The 14,804-nt window shown below is 36.3% G+C and overlaps 4 non-coding genes and 10 pseudogenes across 4 annotated transcripts; all 14 read right to left on the bottom strand.

The window, feature by feature from the left end:
- Positions 1–1,704: 1,704 nt before the first annotated feature.
- LOC113786017 (5S ribosomal RNA) lies at positions 1,705–1,823 on the bottom strand (annotated as a pseudogene).
- A 233-nt stretch (positions 1,824–2,056) lies between these two features.
- Positions 2,057–2,175, bottom strand: LOC113786029 (5S ribosomal RNA; annotated as a pseudogene).
- Positions 2,176–2,404: 229 nt separating this feature from the next.
- Positions 2,405–2,523, bottom strand: LOC113786010 (5S ribosomal RNA; annotated as a pseudogene).
- Positions 2,524–2,750: 227 nt separating this feature from the next.
- LOC113786026 (5S ribosomal RNA) lies at positions 2,751–2,868 on the bottom strand (annotated as a pseudogene).
- A 188-nt stretch (positions 2,869–3,056) lies between these two features.
- On the bottom strand, positions 3,057–3,175 carry LOC113786023 (5S ribosomal RNA; annotated as a pseudogene).
- Positions 3,176–3,411: 236 nt separating this feature from the next.
- On the bottom strand, positions 3,412–3,530 carry LOC113785980 (5S ribosomal RNA). Its single transcript, XR_003472162.1, has one exon. It is a non-coding gene; the product is annotated as a 5S ribosomal RNA (ribosomal RNA).
- A 234-nt stretch (positions 3,531–3,764) lies between these two features.
- Positions 3,765–3,882, bottom strand: LOC113786001 (5S ribosomal RNA; annotated as a pseudogene).
- A 228-nt stretch (positions 3,883–4,110) lies between these two features.
- LOC113785902 (5S ribosomal RNA) lies at positions 4,111–4,229 on the bottom strand. The gene has a single exon (XR_003472083.1). It is a non-coding gene; the product is annotated as a 5S ribosomal RNA (ribosomal RNA).
- Positions 4,230–4,465: 236 nt separating this feature from the next.
- On the bottom strand, positions 4,466–4,584 carry LOC113786008 (5S ribosomal RNA; annotated as a pseudogene).
- Positions 4,585–4,819: 235 nt separating this feature from the next.
- On the bottom strand, positions 4,820–4,938 carry LOC113785968 (5S ribosomal RNA). Its single transcript, XR_003472151.1, has one exon. It is a non-coding gene; the product is annotated as a 5S ribosomal RNA (ribosomal RNA).
- A 234-nt stretch (positions 4,939–5,172) lies between these two features.
- LOC113786000 (5S ribosomal RNA) lies at positions 5,173–5,290 on the bottom strand (annotated as a pseudogene).
- Positions 5,291–5,518: 228 nt separating this feature from the next.
- On the bottom strand, positions 5,519–5,637 carry LOC113785898 (5S ribosomal RNA). Its single transcript, XR_003472080.1, has one exon. It is a non-coding gene; the product is annotated as a 5S ribosomal RNA (ribosomal RNA).
- Positions 5,638–5,873: 236 nt separating this feature from the next.
- LOC113786007 (5S ribosomal RNA) lies at positions 5,874–5,992 on the bottom strand (annotated as a pseudogene).
- Positions 5,993–6,229: 237 nt separating this feature from the next.
- LOC113786016 (5S ribosomal RNA) lies at positions 6,230–6,348 on the bottom strand (annotated as a pseudogene).
- Positions 6,349–14,804: the final 8,456 nt, after the last annotated feature.

The following is a 14,804-nucleotide window of genomic DNA, read 5'->3' as shown; positions in this document are numbered from 1 at the left end:
TACGTTAGGAGGATCTCACGGGGCGCGTGGAGATTAGTCAGGGTGTTTAGTTGTGTTGTAAAATGATCAGATTAGGTTGGCATAGAGGGATCAGATGCCTTTCTTTTGTATTGCATTTATTTTAAAATGGGAGACTGTACCTATACTAATATTGTCAGCTTGACATGTTATTTTCGATGGGTTACATGTACCATTTGTTGTTGGGTAAATGGTTTGGATTTATAATAGGAGTAACTTTTCCGCTGCCTGTAAATTATAATGACTCAATTATTTATCCAAAGGCATTTCTTTATTTATTTCTCTGCTTTATTTTAAATTCTTTTGAAAAAAAAATATACCCTCGCTTTGAAAAACGGGGTGTTACAGATTCGGTGCATTAGTGCCGGTATGATCGCATCTATTAAACAGTGTATCGTAATTGAATATATGTGTTTTGCTACATAAAATACATAAAAAAGAAGAGACACCCCTGACTAATTGAAATCCGATCCAACCATATATTTTGTTTTCTAGATAACAAATAACATTATATTTCCTAGAACAAATAAAAAGAACCACGCTAAAATCGCTTTCGTGTCAACGTACCCGTGTTGCTCCAAAAAATGGACTAGAAAATCTAAAATAAATTAAAAAAAAAAGGTGCAACACAAAGACTTCCCAGGAGGTCATCCATCCGAGTAATACTCTCGCACAAGCACGCTTAACTGCATAGTACTGATAGGATCCTTTAAATTAGTGCTGGAATGATCACACCTATTAACTAGTGTGTCATAATTGATATAGGTGTTTCACTACATAAAATACATAAAAAAGACGAGAATCGTCTGAGTAATTGAAATCCGTTCCAACCATATATTTGGTTATCTAATTGAAATCCGTTCCAACCATAATTCCTAGTACAAATAAAAAGAACCAAGCACGCTTAACAACGAAGTTCTGATGGGATTCGGTGCATTTGTGTTGGTATGATCACATCTATTAACTAGTGCATCGTAATAGAATATATCTGTTTTGCTACATAAAATCGATAAAAAAGACAAGACACTCCCGACTAATTGAAATCCATTCCAACCATATATTTTGTTATCTAAATAACAAATAACCTTATAATTCTTAGAACAAATAAAAACAACCACATTAAAATCGTTTTCTTGTCAGCTTACTCGTGTTGCTCCGAAAAATGGCTAGAAAATCCAAAATAAATTATAAAAAAAATTGCAACACGAGGTTTTCCCATGAGGTCACCCATCCTAGTACTACTCTCACCCACACATGCTTAATTGCGAAATTTTGATAGATACAGTAGTGCTTGTAAGATCGCACCTGTTAACTAATGCGTCATAATTGAATATAGGTGTTTCACTACATAAAATAAATAAAAAAGACGAGAATCTCCCGAGTAATTCAAATCCGTTCAAACCATATATTTAGTTATCTAAATAACAAAAATATTTATAATTCCTAGAACAAGTAAAAAGAACCAAGCACGCTTAACTGCCGAGTTCTGATGGGATCCGGTACATAAAAAAGACAAAACACCCCCGACTAATTGAAATCCGTTCCAACCATATATTTTGTTTTTCTAAATAACAAATAACTTTATATTTTCTAGAACAGATAAAAAGAACCACGCTAAAATCGTTTTATTCTCAACTTACCCATGTTGCTCCAAAAATGGCAAGAAAATCGAAAACATTTTAAAAAAAGGTGCAACACGAGAACTTCCTAGTTGGTTTCCCATCTTAGTACTACTCTCGCCCAAGCACGCTTAATTGCGGAGTTCGGATGGGCTCTGCTGCATTAGTGATGATACGATCGCATCTGTTAACTAGTGCGTCGTAATTAAATATATGTGTTTCGCTACATAAAATACATAAAAAAGACAAGACAGCCCAACTAATTGAAATCCGTTCCAACCATATATTTTGTTTTCTAAATCATAAATAACCTTATATTTCCTAGAACAAATAGAGAGAACAACCCTAAAATCGTTAACTTCTCAACTTACCCGTGTTGCTTCGAAAAATGGCTAGAAAATAAAAAAAAAATTAAAAAAAAGGTGCAACACGAGGACTTCTCAGGAGGTCACCCATGCTAACATTACTATCGCCCAAACGCGTTTAACTGCGGAGTTCTGATAAGATCCGGTACATTAGTGCTCGTATGATCTCACCTGTTAACTAGTGCGTTGTAATTGAAAATATGTGTTTCGCTACATAAAAAAGACAAGACACCCCCGACTAATTGAAATATGTTCCAACCATATATTTTTTTTTTCTAAATAACAAATAACCTAATATTTCCTAGAACAAATAAAAAGAACCACGCTAAAATCGCTTTCTTATCAAGTTACCTGTGTTGCTCAGAAAATTGGCTAGAAAATCCAAAATAAATTATAAAAAAAAAGCAGCAACACGAGGACTTCCCAGGAAGTCTCCCTTCCTAGTACTACTCTCGCCCAAGGACGTTTAATTGCGGAGTTCTGATGGGATCCGATGCATTAGTGCTCGTATGATCGCACATGTTAACTAGTGCGTCGTAATTGAATATATGTGTTTCGCTACATAAAAAAGACAAGACACCCCCGACTAATTGAAATTAGTTCTACCCATATATTTTGTTTTCTAAATAACAAATAACCTTATATTTCCTAGAACAAATAAAAAGAACCACGCTAAAATCGGTATCCTTTCAACTTACCCGTGTAGCTCCAAAAAAAATAGCTAGAAAATCCAAAATAAATTAACAAAAAGTCGCAATACGAGGACTTCTCAAGAATTCACCCACTCTAGTACTACTCTCGTCCAAGCACGCTTATCTCCGGAGTTCTGATGGGATCAGTGGATTAGTGCTAGTATGGTCGTATCTGTTAACTAGTGCGTCGTAATTGAATATATATGTTTCACTACATAAAATACATTAAAAAGACAAGACACCCTGGACTAATTGTAGTCCGTTCTAACCATATATTTTGTTTTCTAAATAACAAATAATCTTATATTTCCTATAACAAATAAAAGGAACCACACTAAAATCACAAAATAAATTAAAAAAAAAAGGTGTAACACGAGGACTTCCCAGGAGGTCACTCATCCTAGTACTACTTTCGTCCAAGCACGCTTAATTGCAGAAATCTGATGAGACCCGACACATTAGTGCTGGTACCATCGCCCCTGTTAACTGGTGCGTCGTAATTGAATATATGTGTTTCGCTACACAAAATACATAAAAAACACAAGACACCCCCGAGTAATTGAGATCGGTTCCAACCATATATTTTGTTTTCTAAATAACAAATAACCTTATATTTCCTAGAACAAATAAAAAGAACCACGCTAAAATCGCTTTCTTGTCAACTTACCCGTGTTGCTCCATAAATTGGCTAGAAAATCAAAAATAAATTAAAAAAAAAAGGTCCAACACGGGAACTTCCCAAGAGGTCACCCATCCTAGTACTACTTTCGCCCAAACACGCTTAATTGTGGAGTTCTGATGGGATCCGGTGCATTAGTGCTGGTATGATCGCATCAGTTAGCTATTGTGTTGTAATTGAATATATGCATTTCGCTACATAAAATACACAAAAAAGACAAGACACCCCCGACTAATTGAAGTCGGTTCCAACCATATATTTTGTTTTCTAAATAACAAATAACCTTAAATTTCCTAGAACAAATAAAAAGAACCACGCTAAAATCACTTTCTTGTCAACTTTCTCGTGTTGCTCCGAAAAATGGCTAGAAAATCCAAATTAAATTAACAAAAAGGTGCAACACGAGGATATCCCAAAAGGTCACCATCCTAGTACTACTCTCGCCCAAGCACGCTTAACTGAGCAGTTCTGATGGGATCCAGTGCATTAGTGCTAGTATGATCGCACCAGTTAACTAGTGCGTCGTAATTGAATATAAGTGTTTCACTACATAAAATACATAAAAAAGACAAGACACCCCCGACTAATTGAAATCCGTTCCAACCATATATTTTGTTTTCTAAATAACAAATAACCTTATATTTCCTAGAACAAGAAACCCGCTAAAATCGCTTTCTTGTCAACTTACCCGTGTTGCACCAAAAAATTGGCTAGAAAATCTGAAATAAATTAACAAAAAGGTGCAACACGAGGACTTCTTTTGAGGTCACCCATCCTAGTACTACTCTCGCTCAAGCACGCTTTACTGCGGAGTTCTGATGGGATCTGTTGCATTAGTGCTGGTATGATCGCACCTGTTAACTAGTGCGTCGTAATTGAGTAATTGTGTTTCGCTACATAAAATACATAAAAAAAGACAAGACACCCCCGACTAATTGAAATTCGTTGCAACCATTTATTATGTTTTCTAAATAACAAATAACCTTATATTTCCTAGAACAAATAAAAACAACCACGCTAAAATTGCTTTCTTGTCAACTTACCCGTATTGCTCCAAAAAATTGGCTAGAAAATCCAAAATAAATTAACAAAAACGTGCAACACAAGGACTTCTAGGGATGTCACTCATCCTAGTACTACTCTCGCCCAAACACACTTAACTGCAGAGTTCTGATAGAATCTGGTGCATTAGTGCTGGTATGATCGCACCTATTAACTAGTGCGTCGTAATTAAATATATGCGTTTCGCTACATAAAATACATAAAAAAGACAAGACACCCCGACTAATTGAAATTCGTTCCAACCATATATTTTGATTTCTAAATAACAAATAACCTTATATATCCTTGAACAAATAAAAACAACCACGCTAAAATCGCTTTCTTGTCAACTTACCCGTGTTGCTCCATAAATTGGCTAGAAAATCAAAAATAAATTAAAAAAAAAAGGTCCAACACGGGAACTTCCCAAGAGGTCACCCATCCTAGTACTACTTTCGCCCAAACACGCTTAATTGTGGAGTTCTGATGGGATCCGGTGCATTAGTGCTGGTATGATCGCATCAGTTAGCTATTGTGTTGTAATTGAATATATGCATTTCGCTACATAAAATACACAAAAAAGACAAGACACCCCCGACTAATTGAAGTCGGTTCCAACCATATATTTTGTTTTCTAAATAACAAATAACCTTAAATTTCCTAGAACAAATAAAAAGAACCACGCTAAAATCACTTTCTTGTCAACTTTCTCGTGTTGCTCCGAAAAATGGCTAGAAAATCCAAATTAAATTAACAAAAAGGTGCAACACGAGGATATCCCAAAAGGTCACCATCCTAGTACTACTCTCGCCCAAGCACGCTTAACTGAGCAGTTCTGATGGGATCCAGTGCATTAGTGCTAGTATGATCGCACCAGTTAACTAGTGCGTCGTAATTGAATATAAGTGTTTCACTACATAAAATACATAAAAAAGACAAGACACCCCCGACTAATTGAAATCCGTTCCAACCATATATTTTGTTTTCTAAATAACAAATAACCTTATATTTCCTAGAACAAGAAACCCGCTAAAATCGCTTTCTTGTCAACTTACCCGTGTTGCACCAAAAAATTGGCTAGAAAATCTGAAATAAATTAACAAAAAGGTGCAACACGAGGACTTCTTTTGAGGTCACCCATCCTAGTACTACTCTCGCTCAAGCACGCTTTACTGCGGAGTTCTGATGGGATCTGTTGCATTAGTGCTGGTATGATCGCACCTGTTAACTAGTGCGTCGTAATTGAGTAATTGTGTTTCGCTACATAAAATACATAAAAAAAGACAAGACACCCCCGACTAATTGAAATTCGTTGCAACCATTTATTATGTTTTCTAAATAACAAATAACCTTATATTTCCTAGAACAAATAAAAACAACCACGCTAAAATTGCTTTCTTGTCAACTTACCCGTATTGCTCCAAAAAATTGGCTAGAAAATCCAAAATAAATTAACAAAAACGTGCAACACAAGGACTTCTAGGGATGTCACTCATCCTAGTACTACTCTCGCCCAAACACACTTAACTGCAGAGTTCTGATAGAATCTGGTGCATTAGTGCTGGTATGATCGCACCTATTAACTAGTGCGTCGTAATTAAATATATGCGTTTCGCTACATAAAATACATAAAAAAGACAAGACACCCCGACTAATTGAAATTCGTTCCAACCATATATTTTGATTTCTAAATAACAAATAACCTTATATATCCTTGAACAAATAAAAACAACCACGCTAAAATCGCTTTCTTGTCAACTTACCTGTGTTGCTCCGAAAATTGTTTAGAAAATCCAAAATAAATAAAAAATAAAAAAGGTGTTACACGAGGACTTCCCCGGAGGTCAACAAATCTAGTACTGCTCTCGTCAAAACACGCTTAACTACGAAGTTCTGATGGGATCCGGTGCATTAGTGTTGGTATGATCGCACCTGTTAACTAGTGCCTCATAATTAAATATCTACGTTTCGCTACATAAAATACATAAAATAGACAAGACACCTCCAAGTAATTGAATTCCGTTCCAACCATATATTTTGTTTTCTAAATAACAAATAACCTTATGTTTACACGATCGGCGAAGAGAGCGAACATCTAGTCCGGCGAGGAGACGGTAAATGAGTTAGAACATCATGGTGCTTCCGTTGCAAGCAGTGAAGGTGATGGTGTAATGAAGATGTTCAAGCGGATTACCCGATCGGCAGCAATGAAAGCGAATGCTGAGTCTGGTGAGGAGATGGTGATGGAGTTAGAACAAGATGGTGCTGTTGTTGCGAGTGATATCAATGGTGCATTAGCTGCTTCGAGAAATAAGTTGGAGATGAAGATGTCGAAGAAGATTGTGGTCAATAAGAAGCCTACAACAGTCAAGGAACTTTTCCGTAGTGGTTTACTTGATGGTGTCTGTGTGGTTTACATGGGTGGCATTAAGAAGGTTTGTTTTGATATGCTTTGCATTATATAGAAAGAAAGAAAAAAAATTAAAACTAGCAGGATGGTTAAATTGTTTGATTAAGCACTTATGTGATTTAATTGTTTTCATATAAGTTCTAAGTGCCAAGTTGTTTCCATATGCTATCTTGACGGGTTTATTGAAATAGACTAGTAAAGATCCAATGCTTGGAAAAGAAATAGTGAGAATATATAGACAAAAATTCGTTTATAGACATGTCAAAAGCTTTTTTTACCAAAATTAATGCATAGGCCCAAATAGTAGTAAATTGCTATTTCTAAATGCAAAGCAAACTTTAGTAGCATTATATTTATTATTCAATTTTAGGAAGTCGGTCCAAGTTAAAGTTAAAATGGAAAGTGGATTAATTTCTCCATTGTTGAGATTGATGGCTTTCTATGACTTCATACCAGAGTGTGCATCACCTTTTTTTAGATAAGCGTGTCTCGCCTTATTTAAATTGTATTTTAAAGAAAAGTGGATTAATGGAATGGATATGCATATTTGTTTTGTTTTTGAAGGTATGTTCATTCTAAGAATGGTGTCAACTGTTGGAAAAACCTTAATAACGTTGTGCTCAACAATCCATGTCAATTACATGATGAATAGCTAAAGGCGGAAGCGTACCTGTGGGAATTGCCATTTAATGAAATCCTGAGATGATGATGATAGAGCCAATGGGTTGGGTGATCTTCCTCAGCAAAACACCCTGAAGACCTTGCTCTCTTGATGGGGATAGAGAGAACCAGAGAATTTTCTCCTTTAGGGTTTTGAAACTGAATAGTCTTGTTGTGTTTGCCTTGGGGACCATTACCCCTATATATAACTATTATTAGTTATATCCCAAATTGCAGTATTTCCAATTCAGCCCCTCATTAAATTAGAAACTGCCTGGTATCTACACTATTAATTTTCATAACCATTATGCTCTTTAGCCATAAACTATTATATATTATTTGACCCCTAGTTTATTGGCTAATTATATAATGACCCTAACACACTTTATTAATTAATTACATATGTGACCCATAAATCTTACAATCTCCCACTGGTCACACATGTATCCTTAGGAGTGTGTTAGACTTTATGACGTCAAAAAATGTCATTATAATTACCTTGAGTATAATCCAAATTGTCCCGTCCATTAATCATATCAGCACATGGAACCAAAGAGGCTTTCGTCATAATAAGCATAACTAAACCCATCAATGATCACCCGTACTGACACAACTAAATGACATAGACCCATTATGAAAAGTGTAGCATGAAAATTACATGAAGTTGGTCAATGCATGTCAATTTTCAACTGGTCCTACTTTATCGAATGAGATCATACCATAACTTAAATGTACAAAGTAACCAAAAACTGAATACTTTAAACTTTATTTCTGATCAGAAAGTCCAAATACAATGTATTTGTACTTTACAATTAAACATAGAACATGAATTACATAATGGACGAAACTCCCACTAAAATCAAGATTCCTCAAACTGTAGCACACCCATGTGAGCAGTATGCTCATGAAAGACCTTGGGTGGTAGACCTTTAGTGAGTGGATCCGCAATCATGGAGTTTGTCCTTAAGTGTTCTATGGATATCTGTCCACTTTGTACCTTCTCTTTAACAACTAGGAACTTAATGTCAATGTGCTTTGACTTGGTTGAGCTCCTATTATTGTTAGAATACAGGACTGCTGATCTATTGTCACAATACAACTTGAGTGGTCTTTCAATCCCTTCAACTATTTGCAGCCCCGTGACAAAATTTCTCAGCCAAATGCCCTGGTCAGATGCCTCATGGATTGCTACGAACTCTGCTGCCATAGTTGATGAGGCAGTAAGACCTTGCTTGGCACTACGCCAAGAAACTGCTCCACCAGCTAACAGAAAGACATAGCCTGAAGTTGATCTTAAGCTGTCTTGGCATCCCGCAAAATCCGAGTCAGAGTACCCAGTGATCTCTAACTGGTCTGACCTCCTATATGTGAGCATGTAGTTTCTTGTTCTCTTCAAATATCTCATGACCCTCTTGGCTGCTTTCCAATGGTCAAGACCTGGATTGCTTAAATATCTGCCTAAAATCCCTACTATGAACGCTATGTCTGGACGCGTACATACTTGGGCATACATAAGACTCCCTACAGCTGAAGCATAAGGGATCTTTTGCATTTCTTGAATTTCCAAACTTCCCTTAGGGCACTGTTTGAGACTAAACTTGTCTCCCTTAGCAACTGGGGTGTCCCCTGGTTTGCAATCCTGTAACCCAAACCTTTTGAGAACCTTATCGATATAGCTCTTTTGTGACAATCCAAGAATACCTCGAGATCTGTCTCGGTGTATCTGAATTCCTAATACAAAAGAGGCGTCACCAAGATCTTTCATCTCAAAATGCTTTGATAGAAATTTCTTAGTTTCGTGCAACATGCCTATATCGTTAGTGGCAAGCAGTATGTCATCAACATACAAGACCAGGAAAATATGTCTGCTCCCACTGAACTTATGATACACACAATCATCAACTGTATTCATCTCAAAACCAAATGAGAGAATTACTTGATGAAATTTATGGTACCATTGACGAGAAGCTTGTTTTAGCCCATAAATGGATTTTCTTAGTTTGCACACCATATTCTTTGGGTCTCCCAACACAAAGTTTTCTGGCTGCACCATATAGATCGTCTCATCAATGTCGCCATTGAGAAAAGCTGTTTTTACATCCATTTGATGAAGCTCCAAATTAAAGTGAGCAACAAGAGCCATGATTATTCTTAAAGAGTCCTTCGATGAAACCGGAGAGAAAGTCTCTTTATAATCAATCCCTTCCTTTTGAGTATAACCCTTAGCTACAAGACGTGCCTTATATCTCTCCACATTACCATTGGAATCCCGCTTGGTTTTAAAAATCCATTTGCAACCAATGGGTTTCTTTCCTTCAGGTAATGGGATAAGTTCCCAAACTGAATTGTCTTGCATAGACTTGTACTCCTCATTCATTGCTTCGATCCACTTATCTGAACGAGAATCTTGCATGGCTTGATGAAAGTTGACTGGGTCGTCTTCCGTCATGCCAACATTTTCCTCTACCTCATTGATAAATACTACATAATCATCCGAAATAGCATTTTTCCTTTCTCTAGTGGATCTCCGCAATGGAGCTGGCTCTTGAGGCACTTGTTCTTGAGGATCTTGAATTTGATCTGGATTTTGTTCTTCCTGAACAACCAGATCATCTTGAGTTTGTTCAATAATGGGAAAGTCAATTGGTGGAAGAATCAGTTCTGGAATTGTTACCGATTCTTCCTCAAAGACAAAATCTTTAACCTTAATCTTCCCCCCAAACTCAATATCCTCAAAGAACGTTGCCGTTCCCGTCTCAAAAATTGTTCTCAAATTAGGATCATAAAATTTATAGCCCCTTGATTTTTCTGAGTACCCTATAAAATAGCTGCTAATTGTTCGGGGTTCAAATTTCTTTTCATTCGGCCTATAAGGCCTTGCCTCAGCTGGACATCCCCAAACATGAAGGTGCTTCAGACTAGGCTTACGCCCAATCCAAAGCTCATAAGGTGTTTTAGCCGCTGCCTTAGTTGGTACTCTATTAAGAATGTATGCTGCTGTTTTTAATGCCTCTCCCCAGAGTGACTCTGGCAAGGTGGAATGACAAATCATACTCCTTACCATATCCTTAAGAGTCCTGTTTCGTCTTTCAGCTACACCATTCATGCTGGGTGACCCCGGCATAGTGTATTGTGGGACGATTCCACATTCCTCTAGGTATTTGGCAAATGGTCCCGGACGTTGTTCACCTGAACCGTCATATCTGCCGTAGTATTCACCACCACGATCAGATTTGACCTTTTTAATTCTTTTATTAAGTTGATTCTCAACTTCTGCCTTAAAGGATTTGAACACGTCTATTGATTGGGACTTTTCGTGAATTAGGTAAAGGTAGGCATATCTAGAATAATCGTCTATGAATGATATAAAATATTGTTGACCATTCCAAGAAGGAGTTGGAAATGGCCCACAGATGTCCGTATGTATCAATTCTAAGACGTCTGTAGCTCTATATGCGCCTAATTTCTTATCTTTAGTCTGTTTTCCTTTAATGCATGCTACACAAACGTTAAAGTCTGTGAAGTCAATGGAATCTAAAATTCCATCTGACACAAGTCGTTCAACTCTATTTTTAGAGATGTGACCTAGACGCTTGTGCCAAAGCACCCCTGAATTGAAATTGTCAATTTTCCGCTTAGTACCACGTGATTCCACATTCAAGGTTTCATTATAGTTAGCCACAGTTTCCAACAAATAAAGATTATCATAACCAGAAAGTAAACCGGTTCCAACAACATTCGAATTTAAAGACAAAGTAAATTCTTTATTCCCGAATGAACAATAATATCCTGATTTGTCCAAATAAGAAATAGAGATCAAATTCCGTCTAAATGACGGTACAACAAAAGTGTCTTTTAAATCCAAATAATGACCGGAACTTAATAATAATCTAAATTTTCCTATGGCTTCAACTTCTACCTTCTTCCCATCTCCTACATAGATCCATCTTTCAGTATCACTAGGCTTTCGGAAGTTCAGGCAACCCTGCATTGAAACACTGATGTTAGTAGTTGCACCAGAGTCTAACCACCAAGTGTTTCTAGGTACTGAAGCTAAATTAACCTCAGAACAGACCAAAGACAGAATCATACCTTTCTTAACACGCCAAGCGTGATATTTGGCACAATCCTTCTTCACGTGTCCAGAACTCCTGCAGAAGAAGCAGTTGTTATCCTTAGTCTGCTTCTTTTGTTCTGGACCCTTAGCAGCAGCTTTGTTCTTGGGCTCCTCAATTCTTTTCCTTTTGCCCTTGTCTTTAGAGATGCTAGTAAAGTGAGCACTTTCAGTCCTATCTTGCTTCAGCCTGTCCTCTTCTTGCACACATAATGAAATGAGCTCATTAAGAGTCCATTTCTCCTTTTGACAATTATAAGTCACCTTAAACTGACTGAATTGCGAAGGAAGAGACAGCAATACTAAATGAATGAGTAAGTCATCTGACAACTCAAGCTTTAGACCTTTAAGCTTAGAAGCAATGTTGGACATCATCATAATGTGCTCTCTTATATTTCCCTTGCCTTGATACTTCATGGAAATTAAATTCTGAAGCAAAGAACTTGTTTCAGCCTTATCACTTTTTACAAAGCGTTTTTCCATCTCAACAAGGAAATTTTTAGCTGTATCTATCTCATCCGAGACAGCACCTCTAAAGACTTCAAGAATGCCACGCTTTATGATCATAAGACTTATGCGATTTGAGCGATCCCATTTCTCATACTCTAATTTTTCTTCAGAAGAACTAGAGTCCTTAGGAGTAGAGGGTCGATCAATTCTTAATGCAAGGTCTAGATCCATGCAGCCAAGAACAATCAAAATGTTCTCTTTCCATTCCTTAAAATTTGTCCCATCAAGGACAGGAATAGAACTCAAATTTGCAGATATGGAAGCAACCGATGCTGTGAATTAAATAAAGAACGAAACTTAGAAACTCACATTATAGGAAAATAAATCAATAAATGAATAAATACATATGTTCAAATCATGGAATTTAACCCATCTCAAGATACCCAGTGCACCATTGATGTCAAGTCTTTGGACAGTAACACCAACTGCTAGTGGTACTCTTGTTGCAACGATCAAATATTGACAATAAGACATGTCAAACAATAAACCTTCCTTTGGGCCGATTTACTGCTCACATGTACACCAAATAATTGTCACACATTTATCATCGCAGGTGTACCATGTAATTCTGCCAAATATTAACCTTCCTTTGGGCCGGTCAATACCCGCATGAATAAACATATACACAACCATTTGACACTCTTCACGAGCAATTTAGACAAGAGAGGTCACTTTGGCGACGTCAAGTTTCAATTAACTCATTCAAAAATGTCAAACTTGAAATATTAAAAATAAAAAAATATTTATATCCAAATAAAACAATATTAAAAATAAAAAAGTATTTATATCTAAATAAAACAATATTAAAAATAAAAAAAATATTTATATTGGAGAAAAAACACACATTTGACTTAGTACAAACCATAGAGGTTGATGTAAATAATATTCCGATTTAGAGGAAACAGCCCCTTTCCTGTTATCTTTGCTACCCAATTGAATGGATTGTATTACAATCATAGAATCGACATCAGGGATATCCCACTAGAAGAGGCTAGCCAGTAGTTATAGGTCTTGCAATTTTCCAATCAATCGCAGAGAAGACTAAACATGCCATTAAGTGGTCTTGACTTAAGAATCAGTTTCAAGACTTATGGGAACAGAGGATTTATCATGTGCTAACTGAAGTCTATGCTATAATACTCGGGCCACTGGAGCAAGACAGACACTACCTGGATCTGGGCCTGGATGTCACTATTTCATTCAAACACATTGATAGCTTACTGTCGATAGTTAATAACGACACCGATGTTTATCAAAGACTTGTAATTTCCTGGAAGTTTGATTTTTTCTTGTACTTTGAATTTAAGAGATGAACTAGGCCTTATTCTTGAGGCTATAAACTAAGAAAATAATATATATATCCAAAATTCCCAAATTACAAACCCTAATTTTTCAAACACGTTAAAAATATGGATTCCATAATATATATATCAAAATTCCCAAATTCCCAAATTACAAACCCTAATTTTTCAAACACGTTAAAAATATGGATTCCATAATATATATATCAAAATTCCCAAATTCCCAAATTACAACAAAGACAATAACCGAATTTCATCATGAATTAAACATGGTAGGCTCTGATACCAATTGTTGGAAAAACCTTAATAATGTTGTGCTCAACAATCCATGTCAATTACATGATGAATAGCCAAAGGCGGAAGCATACCTGTGGGAATTGCCATTTAATGAAATCCTGAGATGATGATGATAGAGCCAATGGGTTGGGTGATCTTCCTCAGCAAAACACCCTGAAGACCTTGCTCTCTTGATGGGGATAGAGAGAACCAGAGAATTTTCTCCTTTAGGGTTTTGAAACTGAATAGTCTTGTTGTGTTTGCCTTGGGGACCATTACCCCTATATATAACTATTATTAGTTATATCCCAAATTGCAGTATTTCCAATTCAGCCCCTCATTAAATTAGAAACTGTCTGGTATCTACACTATTAATTTTCATAACTATTATGCTCTTTAGCCATAAACTATTATATATTATTTGACCCCTAGTTTATTGGCTAATTGTATAATGACCCTAACACACTTTATTAATTAATTACATATGTGACCCATAAATCTTACATCAATATGAAAGATTGTGCTGCTTACTCATGCCTTGTTTTAAAATTTTATAGAAAAAAGTAGGCAAGTCGCTAAGTTACTTGGGACTTATTGAGTAACTGATTGACTGAGGTATTTGGGAGATGGCAGAAGCATTACTATTCAATTACCTTTTACTAATAGGGAAACATGGCTTTACTAACTTGGTTGTAGCATTGCGTGCTGACATGGTATATATTACTGATTTAGACACTAGCTCTTTTATCATCTAGTTATGATCCTGTAGTTTTATTTTTTCATAGTTAAGCTTCAAACTGGTGCTTTGAACTGCTTGATCTGTTGAGAGTGTGCAGGAGAGCTCCCCTGCATGATTTGGAGGCAAAAATTCAAAATATTGTTTTTTCTCCACCTGAGGAGAAATACTTGTAAAAGGTGCAAAGGTGAGCTTAGCATCTGCTATTCAGAGTCATTATTATTTTTTAATTCTTTGTTTGTCGTGGTGATCAGGATTTTGTGTGATAATGAAAATAGTGTAAAATTTTGTTTATTTTTTATTTTCTTCTTTTGATTGCCTTGGGTGTGTATTGATATCATTATTTTACCCATAGGATGTTTCCCTTCTTCATGTGTGGAAAG

The sequence above is a fragment of the Cicer arietinum genome, chromosome 3, assembly GCF_000331145.2.
Source record: "Cicer arietinum cultivar CDC Frontier isolate Library 1 chromosome 3, Cicar.CDCFrontier_v2.0, whole genome shotgun sequence".
Classification (NCBI taxonomy): domain Eukaryota; kingdom Viridiplantae; phylum Streptophyta; class Magnoliopsida; order Fabales; family Fabaceae; genus Cicer; species Cicer arietinum.
The sequence above is the reverse complement of the archived record's forward strand: the minus strand, read 5'-3'. Positions and strand labels throughout refer to the sequence as shown.